This window comes from Sprattus sprattus, assembly GCF_963457725.1.
Source record: "Sprattus sprattus genome assembly, chromosome: 3".
Lineage (NCBI taxonomy): Eukaryota > Metazoa > Chordata > Actinopteri > Clupeiformes > Clupeidae > Sprattus > Sprattus sprattus.
Genome location: NC_137922.1, coordinates 33,582,369 through 33,601,161, shown reverse-complemented (window position 1 = coordinate 33,601,161; position 18,793 = coordinate 33,582,369). Strand labels below are relative to the sequence as shown.

At 43.9% G+C, this 18,793-nt stretch overlaps 1 long non-coding RNA gene across 1 annotated transcript; it reads right to left on the bottom strand.

Annotated features, from left to right (window-relative positions):
• Window positions 1-8,026: 8,026 nt before the first annotated feature.
• On the bottom strand, window positions 8,027-10,465 carry LOC308361591. Its single transcript, XR_013968556.1, has 3 exons — window positions 10,358-10,465; window positions 9,109-9,270; window positions 8,027-8,155 (listed from the first exon to the last, which is right to left on the bottom strand). It is a non-coding gene; the product is annotated as an uncharacterized lncRNA (long non-coding RNA).
• Window positions 10,466-18,793: the final 8,328 nt, after the last annotated feature.

Genomic DNA, 18,793 nt, shown 5'->3' with positions numbered 1-18,793 from the left:
AGCATCAGCCACGGCCAAATGAAGAGCTTGGAGTTTGCTGTTTGTTCACCTCCATGGTTTGCGGCGGGAGGCGGATTTTGTAATTGCAACGGACAACGTCGATGGCCTTCACGTGAACTTTCAGGAGCGGAGACGGATTTATCATTCGGTTGAGATCCCCGTCTGAACTGTCGTGTTGCCCCCGTTGCCGTGAAAGTTCAAAAGTTCCACCAGGAAGGGTTTGTTGCCCTTGGATTCACCTGCCGTAAATCTCCCACAGATGTGAGGCATTATAACCCCCGACGCAACGTGACAGACGCGTAATGACAGTGTTCAGAGATGGGAAGATTTGTATCAGATTATTACCGCGGATAGGTCCTCTATGACAAACGCGCAACACAACCCGAAGGTGAGACACCTCCTGTCCAGAACATTCCAGTGGTCGGCAGCTGGTCAGCGTCACGCGCCGCCCCACAACATCCCCCGCGAGACTGACAGGTTTCATTATGGGATGCTCGGAGGGCCGCCATTGCGCTGATAAACGCGTATCACTCAGGGAGGAAATTGAATTCTGGGGACATAAATTCTCACAGAGGGAGATCACAGGCAGAAGCTAATTTAAAGGAGATTAAATTAATTTCAATGACATTCATTCTGTTTGGGGAGAAAGAAGTCAGTACACTGCATTCTATGGTTCTGGTGGTTGGAGATATGAAGGGTAGCTGGTGATTCAAGGCTGGTGATTCTATACTCCTGTAGAAGCTGTGATGTTATATTATTTAATAATCATAATTTTAAAGGACTCTTCCATTTTAGTGGGATTATTTAGATTGACAGTTGACCTCTTCTCCTTTTTGATGTGAATGGTGGTGGCTTTCCAAGAAAATGTCAGAAGAAAGGCATTTCAAATTGTTTACATGCATATTAAATCATTTAATTAGAAGACACTGTAATGGAAACAGTTCTATTTGCGTTCCATTTGTCAAACTGACAGCCTGTCTGTATGGTAATTAAATAATAGAGACTATTTAAAGGAAGAGTGTCCACAGTGTGACCCCCAGATGACTTCTGTACAATTTAATGATGTTAATTGATGTCAAAGTGGAGTGTTCTGTACATGCCACATCTCATCTCCTGCTGTCACCTTAACTTTTAAACTGTAGGGTTTTATGTTTCTTCAACTTTCTTTACGTTTCTTTAGCTAATTAAATGTCATGAAACGTCTTAAATCTATCATTGCAGTGACATCAATCTAAACAATACCATACAACATTTTAGTCCTTGATTCAAACTGCTGTAGAATAACGGTCTTCTTGGTGGTTATCTAATTTGGATTCAGAATAGAATAGGGGCCGTCATTTGATCCTCATCCACTGGGTGACTGAGTCAGGGTAAGCTTTTGCTGAACTGATCCTGAAATAAATTAATACTTTAGTGCTAATTAGTTTGCTGTGACACTCAGTTGCCCTCATTAATCAGTCAACAATGTCTAAACATCCTTAATCAAGGTTAAACTCTTCTTAACAGGCAAAAAGTTGTTATTCATGTTCAGCATGCCGAGGTCGGGACGGGGCGTGGCGGGGGGGGGGGGGGGGGGGTGTTGCTTATTTGCATGTGTTTGTGTGTGTGTATGTGTGTGTTGGAGGGGGAGGTGTGTCAATGTTTATGAGCCCGCATGTGTGATTGTTTTCCCCCTCTCTTCTGGTCCTGGTCTTTAATCAACACTCCCCCCTATAACAGCCACACATGCAGCTTCCCACCACCCACTGGACCAGTGAAAGACATTATTATATTAATTTCATCACTCTATCCTCGAGCCCAGCGACTTTCTGTATCTGAGGGGGGGGGTCGGGTGGTGTGAGCTGAGTGTGGAGGGGTCAAGCTCAGGCACTGTGACTCTCTTGATGGGAAGTGAAAGGGTGACGGCAGCACAGGAGAGAGAGGAGAGCAAGGGTTGAAAGAAAAGAACAAGGGATCAGAATAACTTGGCCCGGTGAGTTCCGTTGGGGGTTGCGGCCCATCAACACCGATATCTGTTCTCGGGCTACGGCCGCCCGTGTCACAATGATGGAAGTGTCACATCACTCGCAGCCTACTCTTATTTGATCGGAGGCCGTCAGTCAGCGGCTCTGATGCGGACGGACGTGCGTGGGAGACGGGCCTCACCTCCGGCGTCTCATTAGTTTGCTCCGTGAGGGAGAGCGGCAGGGGAGGGGGGGGGGGGGGGGGGGGGGGCATGTGTCAATCTCCAGCGTGGCATCTTGTTGAAAGAGGCTTTCTGAGGCTGACAAGCAAGAGTGACAGATAGAGAGAGAGAGAGCAGGAGAGAGGGAGGTTAAAGATGCCGACTCTGAGTTGTCATTTCAGAAGGACATACATCCACACTTAAACACACACACACACAAACACACCGAAAATCCAAATACTGTTATGCATTGGAACTGTGTGTTTCAGGGGTCTCTGCTTTGTCACTGATAACACTATCCTATGTGCTATTAATAGACACATGCTACTGACCACAGTTACCATAGTCCACTTGGTAAAGCGGCTCATTCAACCAGTAGGTCTTGAACAAAAAGAAAAAAAGACAAGAGATTTCCCTCTGGAATTCTATTGTGGGTTGCCCTTTAGTGTACAGTATGAGAAAATGTGCCAAACAATGTAAACTGCATGTAAAGTCATTAGAGAAATAGTTATGCAGTGATATGAAGCCAGATTCATACTTTTGCATTAGAACAGCACACACATCAGTGAGAATTTGTGTGCTCTTGCCTTCATCCTTCCTCCATGAGGTTTCAATAGAGCACCACATTACTCTAACAGCCCTTCATGCCACCATCATCTTCCTCATCATCATCATCCTTGTCATCCGGCTGTGGCGTGTGTATCCATGGCCGACAGGCCCCAGCAATAACAGTGACACATTACTGCACCTGCAAAGTCCAATCATCCGAGTCTGCCCTCACACTCCCCTTCTCTCCCTCCCTCCCTTCCTTCTTCTCTCCCTCCCACCCTTCCTTCTTCTCTCCCTCCCTCCCTCCTTTCCTACCTCCGTCCCTTCAATTATTCTTACTGACACACAATCTTCACGTGGGGAGAAATATTGCATTAGTAAGGTCACTCTGTTATGAAGACATATTATCATATTATATGCATGGAGGTCGGAGGACTCTGGCCGTACAAAGCCAAGTATAATTGGACATGATACAGAGCTCAGGGGCCATTACAAGCTTGGCGTCATGACAACACTAAAGCACAGGAGTATAGAAGTCAGCAGGGGTGGAGGAAGTGGGGTGGGGATTGATGGAGGAAATGTGCTTAGTGATGAAACTACCTCAGCACTTGTGCTCGCTGCAATGCTGGAGTTTGCTTTGTTGGGTCTATTAGGTTATAACCTCTCAAATGGGCCTGTTGTTGCAAGGATTTCTATTGGATTCTTTAGCTGAGATTCTCAGGGCAGAATGGTAAGGGGTGTGAGTGTGCCGTGAGTTGACGCTCATGCTATCTGGCTCTGGTAGCGGCAGTGTGGAGACTTGACTCAGGCCCGCTGATCAGTTGTCACATTCGGTTTTGTCACTCGCAGAAGAGGGGCCTCCAGGCTTGTGCTTGTGTGTGTGTGTGTGTGTGTGTGTGTGTGTGTGTGTGTGTGTGTGTGTGTGTGTGTGTGTGTGTGTGTGTGTGTGTGTGTGTGTGTGCGTGTGTGTGTGTGTGTGTGTGTGTAGGTGTCTGTGTGTGTGTGTGTGTGTGTGTGCGTGTGTGTTTTCTTCCCTTCCTTCTTCGTCAAGGTTCCTTCAATATCATCCACTTGCAGCACTCATTTGTCGCAGGCCACATCAATCACTAGTGCAAAACACTAATGCTGACATGTTGTGTGAAATTCCTCCGGAGGTGACAGTGATGACATTGCAGTCTAATTATTGGATTCACTGCTTGTAAAATGACCTGGCTCACTGGATGGTGTTTGGAGATGGGGGCTGAAGAGGGCATAGATTTAGTCAAAGTTGTCAGTTGTATCTCCTGTTGGTCACTGTTTCCTCAAATTTAAAATGCCAGTATTTTATAACTGAGTTGTATTATTACTAAATAAATTACCCAGAGGTTCAGTCAGGAAAGTCCACTTTTGTAAGCTGATTGCTCTGATTGTTTCACTTTTCACCTTTGCAGGTGCAGTAATCATGCATCTCAGTGAACCAATACATTTGAAACTTCCAGCACTTTCTCGCCAGAAGACACATCCCATAATAGTTTGTGCATGAACACACTGTGTTCTGATTTGTCTTTCACCCTCCACCTCCGCAGAACCACCTATCTTGATTAGTTTCAGGGATGGGATGGGGTTGGGGGGATGGGGGTGGGGGTGTATGTCTTTCACTGAGTATGTGAAGCAACAGTCTGTTTCTGTGTGTCATCAATAACGCAACAGCTGCAAAGCTTTTAAAGGTGATACAGTTCACCGACACCAAGGGTATCGCATTGTTTTCTAAATCTATGAATCTTACTCAATTCTACCAAGAGTAACAATTATGCCGAAACATGTGAAGATAATACTGAAGCCTTGTTTAAAGAATGTGATTTCTTAGTATACAGCCCATGGCTTCTCTTATGAAGACATAAGAACCAGACTAACCGAATGATTCACACCCCATTACTTTTTACCCCATCTCCCCAAGGGTTCCCAAATCACTTCCCCAAGTTCCGACGATTACGGCATAATTGCCTGCAGTTCAGAGTGGTCACCGCTGGAATAGATTTCATTTGCGAAAGCTCCCAGGGGCCCGTGGCTAGATTTTTTTCCAAACAAGTTCATGACTAGAGGGCAGTCTTTTTATTTTTCATCTCATTTGTAAAGACTTGCACATCTATCTTATTTGCCAGTTGAATGCAGTTACCATATTTGAATAATTAGTTTCCTCCATTGTGCAATAGACAATTACTTTTTTTCTTTGAATCAACATCACGAAATCCACATTGGGTTAGAAGTCAATGAACACGTGATGGTTATGCCTATAAAGAGATTAATGGAGGGAGAGAGATATAAAGAGACTGAATGCTTGTTTGGGTTTTACAACTTGAATAGTCACCAGAAAGGATATTGGTGTAGTTAACGTAAACACATGGATTGAATAGGTCAGGGGACTCTTATTTTTTTCCCCAAAATATGAAGCTGACAACCCATGGTACAACTTTGACATGGACATGAGAATCCCAAGGACCAAGCATTTAAGCTTGTCTCAAAAACATACCTAAAAACATCTGGACATTTGTGGTGTCATAAATCTCCCTGACCAACACATTACAAAAGTCAAAAGAAAAATGACAGAGGGCCTGGTATGGCGTAACATGAAACATGCCTGAAATATTAGACAATATCCTAAGAAGCACAACTCCAGCTCAACAAATCATTTGCGCACATCACCTTAACGGTTTCACTCCCTCAACAACAGACATCCTCAGAGACAGTAATAACATATGCTGAAGGTTGGATCCGGATGATTTACAGTTTGTGATTTCTCAGAGATTGGCAAGCTGCACTGGACGAGGAGGCAGCCCTGGTTGTGTCCATCTGTGCTTTGGAAGCGTTGTCACTGGAAGCCTGTGATTAGACATGGCAGGCCATTTGTCATTGTGTTTGCCTCGTTTTTCGTGTGGGGGGGGGGGGCTTTGGAGGAAAGTCACATTTTAATAGCTTGTAAATGTTGAAAGTGGCTCCAGATGCCGCAACAGTTTGTTTGTTTCATGAACTCTGTTTAGGTTGCTGATGTGCGGCTTTGTTCCTTTTCTCTGGTTTTTGGGCAACAGGGCCAGCATAGATCAATCAAGACACTGGAGTGATGCAGAGTGTCCCAGAAAGTGGTGCTGATATAACTCTGTGCGTTATAATCCCTTAGAGGTCTTCTTGCATAGTTATAGATCGATCAATTCAATTTGAAAAAGAGAGATGTAAGAGAAAATAACTATACGGTGGGATGAAAAAGACAGAAAGAATGCAACAATAACGGAAAGAAAAGAGACAATACTTGTGTGTGAAACTGAGAAAAAATATTAAAACTGTCCTGAAAAAAAGAAACAACCAGGTGACAAAACATCATTTGAGAGACACTGAGAGGAAAATAAATACCCCCACACTGGATCCTCCCCCTGCCCCATTGTTCCTAGTCATCAAGAAGTAAAAACAGGTCAGAGAGAAGACACAACACTGCAGACATTAATATCTGTCTGCACAGACACAGCTGTGAAGCTTTGTACGTCACTGAGAAGTGGTTTGTTGTTTTGGACAGGCGACAAGCTAACATATCATTTCAAAGCTTTGGGAGTTTTCAGCAGCTGTTTCCATCTAAAGAAAGTTTTACTGTGTACGTGTTCTATTAAACCATCATGAGTACTTAATAACAACTCTACAGGTTTATTGCCCAAGAATAAGGCCTCGTCTTGAACACACTTTGACTTTTTAATGATTTAACTCCAATCATTATACGAACGGGGCTTGCACTGGAAATAATACCCATTTGAGAGAACAGCCCTTGGCGACTAGAGTAAAAGAGTTACACCAGCTAGGAGTGGATGTGGCTGTACTGCAAAAAGGCAAACTGAAGCACAAGTCTTAACTCTCTGCACTCACTTTAAGAAAAAGCAATAAAGCTCTGTCTTCTGTGACCACAGCAAGGAGGAGTCGTGGCTGGGTCACCCCCAAAGCACCGCTGCTATGTTTGGCCAATCCAACAGGTGGCATGACACCACCACCACTGCGAGAGGCATGAGAGCAGCCAGTCATTTCCTTGGCCAGCCAGGATTTTGGTGATGTATTATAGGCCATAGGCTAGCTCTCAGAAAGGGCCTAGAAATTGACTTCCGTTCCAGTATCCTGGGAAATACTTTTTTTTTTGTTTTTTATCAAGTACAATAGTTAAACTTCTTCCACAAAAAGTTCCACAAGCAGGAATTTTGCAGTTAGTGAGTAAATCGCCTTTTGAAGTTGGAAATGTATGAAAGTATGGACATAAACTCAGCACAAAAAGTAGGGAAACTTACTTTTGTTTGGTAGATTATTTCTTTGCTGTATGAATGATTCTTGGCAATACATCTTATACCGTTGGAAAGCCTACTTTCTTCCCTTTCCGATGGTGCCACATTTGTAAGGAACAAGCATTCATAGGATGAGCTGCAGAGCTGAGTTTGTGGGTTGCGCCCATGAAAAATGTGCCAGAATAAACTGAAACTAAGGAAATTTGGTGTTTGGTAGATTATTTCTTTGTTGTAACAACGCTTCTTGGCAATGAACCATATACCATTGGAAAGCCTGTTTACTCACCTTTCAAATGGTGCCACATTTGCAAGGAACAAGCATTCGTAGGATGAGCTGCAGAGCTGAGTTTGTGGGTTGCGCCCACGAAAAGTTTGCCAGTATAAGCTGTTTGGCAAATGTTTCACCAGGCGCAAGAAGCTCACCATGGGGTGTAATTTTTCACATACCACATTTCAGATTAGACTATATAAGCCCCTTAACTGATATTAAGATAAGTTCCAAATAATTTCTTATACCTTCAATGGAATCAAATAAAACATATACCAATATTGTCGTCACGCCCCTGTCTAGGGCTTTTAGGACATGACAAAACGAAAATGAAATGGACGGACAACGGAATAAAAATAATCATTTATTTACAAAAATAGAAAACACACACACCACACACACATGAGAGAGCTGCTGCTCTCTGATCCCTCCCCCTCTGATCCCACACACACTCACACACCACACAAACATACACACTCACACAAAACACACACACACACACACGAGAGAGCTGCTGCTCTCTGATCCCTCCCCCTCTGATCCCACACACACTCACACACCACACAAACATACACACTCACACAAAACACACACAGACACGAGAGAGCTGCTGCTCTCTGATCCCTTCCCCTCTGATCCCACACACACTCACACACCACACAAACATACACACTCACACACACAAAACACACACACACACGAGAGAGCTGCTACTCTCTGATCCCCCCCACACACACACTCACACAAACACACATACTCTCTCTCACACACACACACACACACTCACACAAAACACACACACACACACACAAACACACATGTAATCCAGGTGCAGGGCCAGACTCCCCGATCTCCAACTCCAGCTACAGCTGCGCACCAACCCACCTACAGGACACAGAGCAAAACAGAAAACACATTTGTTACGACCCTGTGGGTCATCCATTGTAATCACAATGTACCACAAATTTGATCATCATAAACGATTAAGCGCTCCAGAATAGCCTACTCACGCTAAAGTGTATCATCAGCAGAGTACAATGTGTGTAGGAGGTCTTTTGGTTTTTGGTCTAGTCTTGAAGTCACATGCTCTGGGCTGTAAGAGCCATTGTCTGTTTCTGAAGATCCTAGGTCACTTTCTGTAGAGTGTAATTCCTCAAAAACAGACCCAGTTGAAAGCGTTTCAACATACACAAGTTCACTCTTATTTCTCAGAGATGGCCGATGAAAGGTGATCTGAGGATAGTCTGCTTGAATCCTTGACTTTAGCTGGTCATTCCTGAAATTAAAAACTGAACTTAACTTAATTCTATTAATCCCCTGCATTTAACCCATCCGGGAACTATGGCTATTTCTAGTATTCCTACTACACCCGGAGCAGTGTGCTGCCACCGAGGCCTTGGGCCTTGCTCAAGGGCACCTAATCAGCGTCTCAGGTGGAATTTGAACCTGCAACCCTTCGGTCCAGCCAATTTCTTAACCACTAGACCACTGATGCCCCTAAAAAGTACTGGTAAGTGTGATTGACAACAATTTCGTGCTGGTGAATGAGATTTCAAAGAAAAAAACAATAGAGAGTTCTGAAATTCCCAGATCAAGGCTCATTCCTACAGAATTGCATTAATGATCCTCCATTGTGTTTTGGATTAGGAGGTTTTTTTTCTTGGTCCCACAAGTTCATTATTCAGTCCAAAACAAAATCTTACAATTGAGGGTCTTTGCAGAGGGGGGCTTTTTTCCCAAGCCAAAAATCAAAATCATATTCAATAGCAAAAATATTTCTTTACTACTATTCAGTTAGGTATATTCAGTAATACCCTCAGAAATACAATTATGTGTACCTGTAATTGGAGGCATCCAATGACTCATGTTTCTGCACAATTTTCTTGAAGGTCTTTAGAAGGCTAGTCATCCGAAGAACTTCTTGGTTGTCCAAAATCCTCTTCACAATGACAGTATCACAGAATACCTTGTATGAGGCATCAAATAATGACCTTCTCCCACTGTAAAATGCATTAAAGAATGAAGATTAGCTTGCAAGGAAATTACACTAGTCAATAATTAAAGCATTATCTAAGGAAAATAAGAGCCACCTAGGATAAATGTTAAGATTCAGTGCCTTGATTGAAATTGAAATATTTCATAAAAATTCCCTCAGCAAAGTTGAATTCAATCAGGTATAAGTTCACATTCTTAAAAAAAATGTTTTGGGGATAACATTTCTCATTAATACAAACCTTCCTGTTTCAGATTGAGTCTTAGAAAGGAATCTAGTATACGCTCTGTAGCAGTCATAGTGATACCTGGCCTCCACTGCTACACAATCTTTCCCACGTATCTGCATCAAAATACTCTCATCATGCTTCAGCTCTGCTGCCTCGCGTAGTCGCCCTGAACATTTTGATGTAAATTCAATGAGGACTAAGCCGACTATTAAAACAAGAACTTGAATAAAACATGTAGTAGAGACAATAGGGGTATGGACTAGGCTAGCAGTCAATTCAATCATAATGCTTTTAAAGTATGCTGGTAAGCCTAAATATGACTCACTCACTTACAAGAAACAAGTATACATCACAAGTTTTGATCTATTTTTGCAAGGATTTATATCGTATTTTGAATGTGAAGGGAAACATTTTTAAAATGTACACAGTAGTAAACATAAACCTCAGTAGGCTACAAACACTGCAATATGAGACTGAAACTACGAGAGAGTCCAAGAATGTATTACACTAAGTTTACTACAGCAGTTTTCTGTTTTTGCTTTGGCCAATTTATCCTTCACTCTCGTTCCTCTGACTGTTGTAAATCTTTCCTTTTTGTTGCAGATCAAACAGACTTCAGGAAGTATTGCTGAAGATCCCTGCATTTCTGTTTTCGAACGCAATCTCTTAGGGGAAGGACCTGCACTGTCTGGAAATAACAATGAACATGATGGCATGTCCCAATAATATTTTTAATTCGATTTTTCCTATATAATATGGCATAGTTAGGCTAGTCATACAGAAATGCTGTTTTACTGGTTATGACTGAGGCTTCGCCTGTTATTGACAAAAAACGTGCAGAAAATATAAATTGAGGCCTACTCACCAGTACAACCTGACTTCTGTTTCTCTAGTCTCTCCTTGGCATGGAACAGCTGTCTTTTATCAGTAAATCGTTTGTAGCAGGAGGGATGATAGCAGGGGAGTGTTTCCAGTTCACAGTATTCACTGTCCAACATGTGTATACAATTGGCAACACGGCGTTGTTCTCTCTCCCTTTCAGCGATATCCACTCTTTTGCGATCTTCCTGAATGTGTCCCATCTTGTTCGAGTTAAAACGCAGGTATTTTCGTCACAATTCTCTAAAATATGCATACAGCAAGCAGGATTTTCCTCTGAACGCAACCGCTTTCGACTGGGCGTCGCCATCTTTGTTTACCAACAGACCGCGACTCACTCACATCACAAAGTAGTAATCGTGATCGCTCATTGGTCGGAACTGGATCAGTGACGCTTAACACTCACGTGAATCATACCGCGGCAGATAAGGTAGTTCGATATTCAGAGTCAAAATGCAAAATAAATACAGGATTTCAGCGTGTGGAAACTTCATGTAAGCAGGATGGTGTAGTACACTTTCAGAATACGTTGAGAGATTTTATTTCCCATAATACTGGAACGGAATGATACAATAGAAAAGCTAGCCTATGGCCTATTAGTGTCAGTGGGCGAATGTTGAGCTACAGCAGAAAGATGAAGAATAGCAAGACTAGGGAAACAAAAGACGATTTGGAGTGTTAAAGGTAGAAATGCATAGCAGAATAATTTAGATTTTACTACTTAAAACTGCTTTAGTGCTTTGTTGGCAGCTTGGCTTGCAACTCACTAACAAAGTGCTATTCATCTTCAGCAAGCGATGCATACACGTTAAACAATTGGCAGGCAGGGATGTCCATCTCTCTCTTGAAGTTTCCTGTCTGGTTGAATCATTTGGGGGCTATGCTGACTTGCCTGTTGCTGATCACAGAGCCTTAGGGAGTCACAGAGATTTATATTGTGTTTGTTTTATGCTGTATAAACATGAATTAGCATTACTATAACAACATTCAATCCTCTTTCCGTGCCTTTCCTGTTCTTGAGTTGTTGTGTTTTTTTAGCAGTCTTGACCACAAGTCATTTAAAACCGTCGATTTGCCATAATTGTCTGAAATGAACTTATACAAAATAACCAAAAGAAAAATTGAAACATCTCAGTAACCCCAGTGGGCAAATACTCTGTGGGGATAGTGGCACTGAAGAATGTCAACAATGCCTCTTGTTCAATATCCTCTTGGCTTTCTTTTCATTTCCTAAATACCATGTTTAAAAGCCAGCTCCAGTCTGCCTTGACTAATTTCCTCCTTGCCTGACAGATCAGAGGCCTTTCCCACCAATGCCCTGTCAGGCCCCCACAAAGACCCTGGTAATCCCGCAGCTTGTTCACAATTAATCTTCCCAGTTGCCACACTATTAGCCCCCTACCACCCACGGGCCTCGGATGCCTTGTGTGTGACCGGAGAACCCCCCACACCCACCCCTCCCAAGCCCCTCAGCTGGGCGCCCCCTCCTCAGTCTCCTAAACGCGAGTGGTGGGGGTGTCAATCAAGCCTCCCTGAGACCGTGGCCCTCTGTCAGCATCAAGAGATTTTTGACCCCCTCACACACCCACACACACACCCCAACACCCCCCACGCCTTCCACAGACACACACAACGCCCCGACCCCCCTTCACAACCACCCCCTGTCCACTGATCAAACCGCTTGCCCCTGCGAAGGTTAATCCCAAAGCTTGCAGTGATGTCCTCCCATCCGCAGGCGACCCGTCATTCACTTTACCCAATGACCCAGCAGCCCAGATGGGCCGCGAGGGATGGGAAAGCACCCCCTCCACCATCACAACCACCCACTGAAACATCAGAGGAAAAAGGGTTGAAGAATGACGGGGTGTGTTATCGGTCTGCCCTCTGTTCTTTGGGGCCGTGCTGCTTGAGAAACTGCTCAACAAGCCACACGCTTGCAGCCTGGTTTTGGAGGCCCCGCTACCGGAATCGGCACGCAACTTGGCCCGACTGTTTTAAGCGACTGAAATCAGCTGATCCATCCAGAGAAGTTAGCTTTGTTTCACCAAGTTTGAATGGCCCTGTTTGATGCCGAGTCAACAAACAGCGTGTAATCAGATCAGATCAGATCGGCTAAAATCGGTGTTAAATCTCTGCCATTTATTATAAACAGAGCAAAAAAAAAACAAGGGAGGGGATCCAATCACATTCGAAACCTATTGTCTGTCCTCCTCTGCAACCTGCTCTCATTTTGCAAGCAGTGGGCACTTGACAAAAGCACCCCACTTGGACAGAGATCCAAGTTGCGCTTCAGACCTTCAAACTCCATTGTAGGCCAAACAAAAGACCTGTATTTTAAAGCCCTCTCCCCCCATTGTTCTCTGGCATGAAATAAGGCCTTAGATCTAAATCTTAAGGGCTTAGACCGCTCAGGATACGAGGCAACTGGAAGCTTTGCGGGGGCTCAGAGAAATGACATGGGGATGTACAAACCAAACCAAGGCTTTCTAATCCCAGATCAATGGGATCGAACCGTTCTCGTAATGCTTCGCGCTCATTACTACATAAGCGGTAATACAGTAATCCGCATCAAGATCATTTAAAACATAACACTCGGCCCATGCAGTTGTGTGCACTGAGGCAGATGACATTAGAATTAAATAGAATTAAAACGAGTTCCCTTTTAAGACATCAGTCATGAGTCATTTTGGTCTAAGGAGAAAGCAGCTTGAAGCCCACAGTGCCTTTCTGTGCTTGCGTTTGTAATTAAAGAAGTGGTCCTCATTTTACACTTTCGAATAAAGAAACAACAAGGAGAAACACTTCACTGAGGAAAAGTTTTCACTTTCCTGGGTGCCAGAGAAAGTAGTGTTAATCTTCGTTTGACACAAGGATCTTTCCAAGGCCCCCACCCCGAATCACCACATGTCATCCAGCACCTGAAGGAATCACCTGGTTCAGTACGTATTTAATTATAGCTCCCCAAAAGTGTAAACACTGCTTCATTTTATCTCCTGATGCATCTGGACATGAAGACAATGTGCTAAAAGGAAATAAATCTGCCTTGACATCCACATCAAAGGGTTCAAGTGGAGGCTTACCGCTACTTAAGACAGAGGAATGTTGTTGCTAAGCATCGGCCAACAACCTATCTGCTGCTGCTCGGGGAGGAATGTTTCTCCGTCTCGCTCTCGAAGCAAGGGGAGGAGGGGAAATTAAGAGAACACGACTGCGACAGTGAGGAGTGTTTGAGAGATTCATGGAGAGGATGTGTCGAGGTGTACAGTTGAGGCACGTAATTGTGCCTGTCATGCACTCCGATGGAATGTGCACAACAAGCAATGGCACAGAGCAGGGAGCCGGTGTTAAAAGTTGGCTCAGTGAATCACCTTCGAGAATTGAGTTATTACATATAACACATGACATATGACATATAGGTCCATTTAGTTACGATGAATAACAACACAGTGAGATTGAAAGCATGAAGGTTAGCAGCATTTTGGCTTCATAAACAAAGTACAATGTAAAGTATGAATCCTGTTTCCATGAATCTGGTCATCTGGATAAAAGGAATCACAAATCAAAAACCTCAATAAAATGGAACAGGAACAACTGCTAGGTATTGTGTTGTTATGAGCACGTAAACATCCTGCCAAACTGTACATCCTCACGAGGGTCTTTCATAAAATTCTGATCCCTTCTGGAGAAGGTGGTTTCATCAGGGTTGTTCTCCTGTGAAGTCTTAATTTTAAAGCCCGGCAGCATGTACACATATCTTACACCCAACTCCAACCTAATGAGGCATTTAAAAGCCCAAAGGCAGATGGTGAGGGGAGATTTATTACAATTGTTTTATTCAAAGTGAATACAAATCAAGGGATTCAGATGCTATTTCCAGATGTCTATGCAGCTTACAGAATCCCAATCATTACCGTGGTGGTTTGAATGTAAAACTGCTATATTGAATTACTACAAGAGGAATGTAGAAAACTGAGATGACCTATCCATGGTGAAAACATGAATAATAAGGAACCCACATATCAAAGCACACGGAAAAACAGTTGGTCTTAAGATATGGTAGCCCGCCTCTGTTCAGCAGGCAGACTCTCAGCAAATGTCAATATTATTTATTACGCCGATTAAAAATCCACAAATCTGGACCAAAGAAATGTTTGTGCCCTGGAGGGCCTAAGCACTCGGCACACAGGTAGTCATAACTCAGGCCACTTGCCTCACGCTAGGCCACTGTGGATGTTTCTAGCAGGCTAACATGAGAGCAAATGACTGACTGCACAAACACATTATTTACGGGGAACTTTCCTCTTTGTTCCTGAGAAACAACTGCCTGAGCCTGCTAGGCTTTCTACACAAAGACTAACCTCAATCTGAACCTGAGTAATTTCTATTTACAGAGTATTACTCATGTAATCTCCTCACAATATGTTAACGTTGAACTTTTCACAACTGATATCCATTGGTACCATTCATATCTAATACTCATTAGTAATTCACATAAGAATTAAGTTCTTTCTGCCTGTCACCCTGACTATACCACCCGCTAGTATGAGGTTATAAACTCTCTTTGGTAGCAGTGGTCCTGGCAGGAGCTGCTATTCAGGCTGCCTTTGTAGCATTGGGTTTTTCCAATCCAAAGGTCATTTATTTCATTGAGATTTCCTTTGAGGTAACTTACAGCCCTTGGACAAGGATAATGTTTGTCACTCTGACTGATATCACGTCTTAGGGCACTTATCTTACTTCAACACAATGACTCTGTTCTAAAAGGAGTCATGTAAACTATGGTTTGATGGCCCTGACAATGTTTTGCAAGACTTTTATCAGTTAGAGGTATCTGTCTGGACTCCTACGGGAAGAGAAATGGCAGTTTAAGAGGACCAGAGCTTCAGCTCCATTGTTAGCCTAAGTGCCAACGTCAAAGTATCTGGGCAGTCTGGCTCTCAGAGCGCATTTGGCGCCTATAGTATTCGCCAGGGGTGTAAATCAGAGTCTGTGTTTCACCTCCAAAACAAAGCAGTGTGTAGAGAGTGTCATCCTGGTGGTGCTTTATGAGAGGAAATGCAAACTGGTATTAAAATGGCCGTGCGGCTGTGTATGTGATACCATCAACCTATTTTTTTCTTCTTATACTATGTGCTCACGTCTGCTTGACATGTTTTATGACCTCCCATTTCAAATGGCAAAGTCTATCTTGTAACGAAGATGACAGAGTTTAGCAATAATGCTATTGTGCTCAGTTGGGGTTCTTCCAAAAGATAATACATGATTATATCTTATCCACACAGAGGATCTTGAAATATCAATACCATAAATTGCCCTCCATTTCCCAGCATTACTGAAAGAGCTCTTTTATACCAGATGCTGCAATACTTCCCTATAGTCATAAATAAAGACTCTTCTAAAAAATTCACGTTCAGTTACCGATGTTTCTCGTCTGCGATAAAACAAACGGCCCCTCTCAAGAGCGTGGCCCATCAACAAGGTTTATCTGTCACATAACACTGTCAGTTAGTGCTACAAAGACCAAAGCGAATCATCAAACAGTCTAATCTCTGGCCAAACATTTGCCCATTCCAGAGGCCTCACTGACACTAAGCAATCCACTTAACATTTTATACGTGAGAGTGATACGGAGCGGTGTCTACACTGAAAGAAACACAAAGATTGTTAATGGGACACTAGTTCCTAAGCCCAAGGGAATGCTAATGTTAGCTTGGGGGTGGGGGGCTATCATCTTATTATATTTTTTGTCTCTGGCTGGGTACCAGTAAAAGAAATGACACTTGTTTTAAAGCAGCCACACACTCCCAAGAGCTTATCTTCTAGACTTTGTGTTACTCCCTCTGATGGAAGCGGAGAACATATCCACTCACTGTTTTCTGTTGAGAATTTATCACAGCTCATGTGAAAACAATCTGGGAGAGAAAGAGAGACAGAGAGAGAGGGGGGAGAGTAAGCAAGATATGAGGGGAAGAGAACAGAGAGAAATAAAGTGAAATGGATGACGAAGGTGTTTCAATCATTCTCCCTCTCTCTCTCTCTCTCCCTCTATCTGTCTCTCCCTCCAAAAAATGATTAGCGAGCTGTTCCATATAACAGGCAGGTGACCCATCAATCTCCTGTAATCCGCTCAGAATAAGTCATAACAGTGGCAGCTGAAATCTTACTAGGAGGCAGCCCTGAGCCGACTGTAAATGGCATGAGGCTTGCCTGGCCTGCAAATCTCCCGCTTACACCCTTACTTTCCCCAGCTCATTGAGATGAAAGGGAACTGGCACTTTGGATTAACGGAGAACAATGATGCATTATTTAGGGGTATAACGCACGGTAAGAATAAAGACGGATCACGCAGAGGCCCCGTCATATACACTTAGTCACATGTTTTGATGGTTGTGACAACTACACACCCTCCGATAGTATACGCAAGAGTGTTTCAGTGTTAATGTTTGCTTTAGTTAGTCAAGAGCACATTCTTTCTTAGCTGCCTTGACTGCGAGCATATGTCACATTAAGGGTACTTCGCTGTAAGTCACTCAGACACACAATGCTCCACGCGGCGACAAATACTAAGGTGGTAAATGATAACATAAACAAGCACTACACCTGTCTTGCTTATCCTCCAAACACACTGTAGAACATCTACCTAAGCTACTGCCTCTTCTACAGCCTTCAGTAGCAACTGTGCGCTTCTGTGCCCCTGCCTTCCACCACCCCCCCCCCCCCCCCCCCCCCACACACCTCACCCCCCCAGGGACAGTGTGTACCATCATTACAAAGAGCTGTGGCATCCACCCCTCTTCCACTGCTGTTGGCCCCGTCAGTGTAATCAGCACCCACTGGCACTCGCCTTTGATCCGGTGCTTTCCTTTGTGCGCCACACTTCATCGCCTTTATTTTCAGCCGTAATTGCACGTGAAAGATCCCCCCCTTTGATACCGCCTAGATGCCAGAGCCACTATCAGGATGGGTGTCGAAAAGCGACGAGCACCCTTGTCTGCCGGGCCAGGGATAGGAAAGAGAAGAGCAGAGGAGAGGAGAGGAGAGAAGAGAAGAGGAAGGGGTGGGTGGTAAGGAGGCACAGACCCTCATCCACCTGCACAGGACAAGCAGCTATTTTAGCGATAGGGCGTATCTGTCATCCCCCTGCATAGGATATGAACACTTCTGTCATCTCCAGCAGCAGCAGCAGTGGTGGAGGGGGTGATGGAGGGGTGGGGGTACTTCACGTATACTACCCCTCTGCCTGTCTGTGTATTAGGTGAGTGAGTGATAATAGGAGTGTATGTTTGTGCTGTTGCCTGGTAACCTGTGCACCAAAAGTCTCAGGTGTGCCAGCTTTCCTCACCCACCTTGCGGAGAATAATTTGCCCTCTTCCTTAGGGTACTTTCCAGAAGACAGATCATAATTTTAAAGCACTCTTCTAAATAATATTTACCTTCTCTTCCACACTGTCTTTCTGTCGTCACCTTTCTTTCATTCAACATCCCAACATCCCTCTCATTTTCCAACTGTACTATAGTTATGTAATTGCCATTCGACTGCCTCGAAAAAAGGGCCTTTGAGACCTAACAAACAGAAGCCGGCTAGATGAGCTCGACCCAGCAAATGCTCTGAACGCTACCTATCTCCCATTGAGCCCCCTCTGTGACATTAAGCATTATCATTTCCATGAACATCCTGTCAAGCAAGGCGCGCAGGGCGGCTGGGGTGGAAGACAATGCCACCACTGTCTGCGGCCATCTTAGGTTACAAGAGGATGTTGATGTAACTGTCACTCAGCCTGCAAATCATCTGCAGGTAAAGGGCCTTTCAGAGCCGCCGACGACCACAATGCCTATCTGTCCGCCTGCCCCACCACGGGCGAGAGGAGATGAAGAGAAGACAGGAGTAGCATCACACAGGGATGCTTGACAGGAGGGCAGGCGGCCATGCTTGTTCATCAGAATACAGCTGAAACACTAGGAAGCCACAGAGAAAAGAGGAAATGCCTCAAATGGAAAGAGCAAAGTGAAAACATAAATGTAATGATATTTCTTGTACTTTTGCTGGGACTTTCACCGGTGCTTGTTTTTGTGTTCCTAAAAATGTCTTCACTTGTTGAGTTAAAGGTTGCTAAAAGCTTAGCATAGTTTAGTTTAGTTTAGTTGAGTTAAGCGCAGATTCAACATGAAGCCTGTACAGAAAAGTGTACTTTGTAGTTTTCAGTGTACTTTTCACTTAAATCTCTCTCTCAGAGAGGGGTAACTGGCGCTGATCAGTGCCTTAAGTGTTATTTCAGAAGATTATTCCAGCAGATTGACAGCTGAACTAGCAAAGGCCACATATGCCCAACAGAGTAAAATGAGAGCATCTCTCTCCACACACACACACACACACACACACACACACACACACACACACACACACACACACACACACACACAC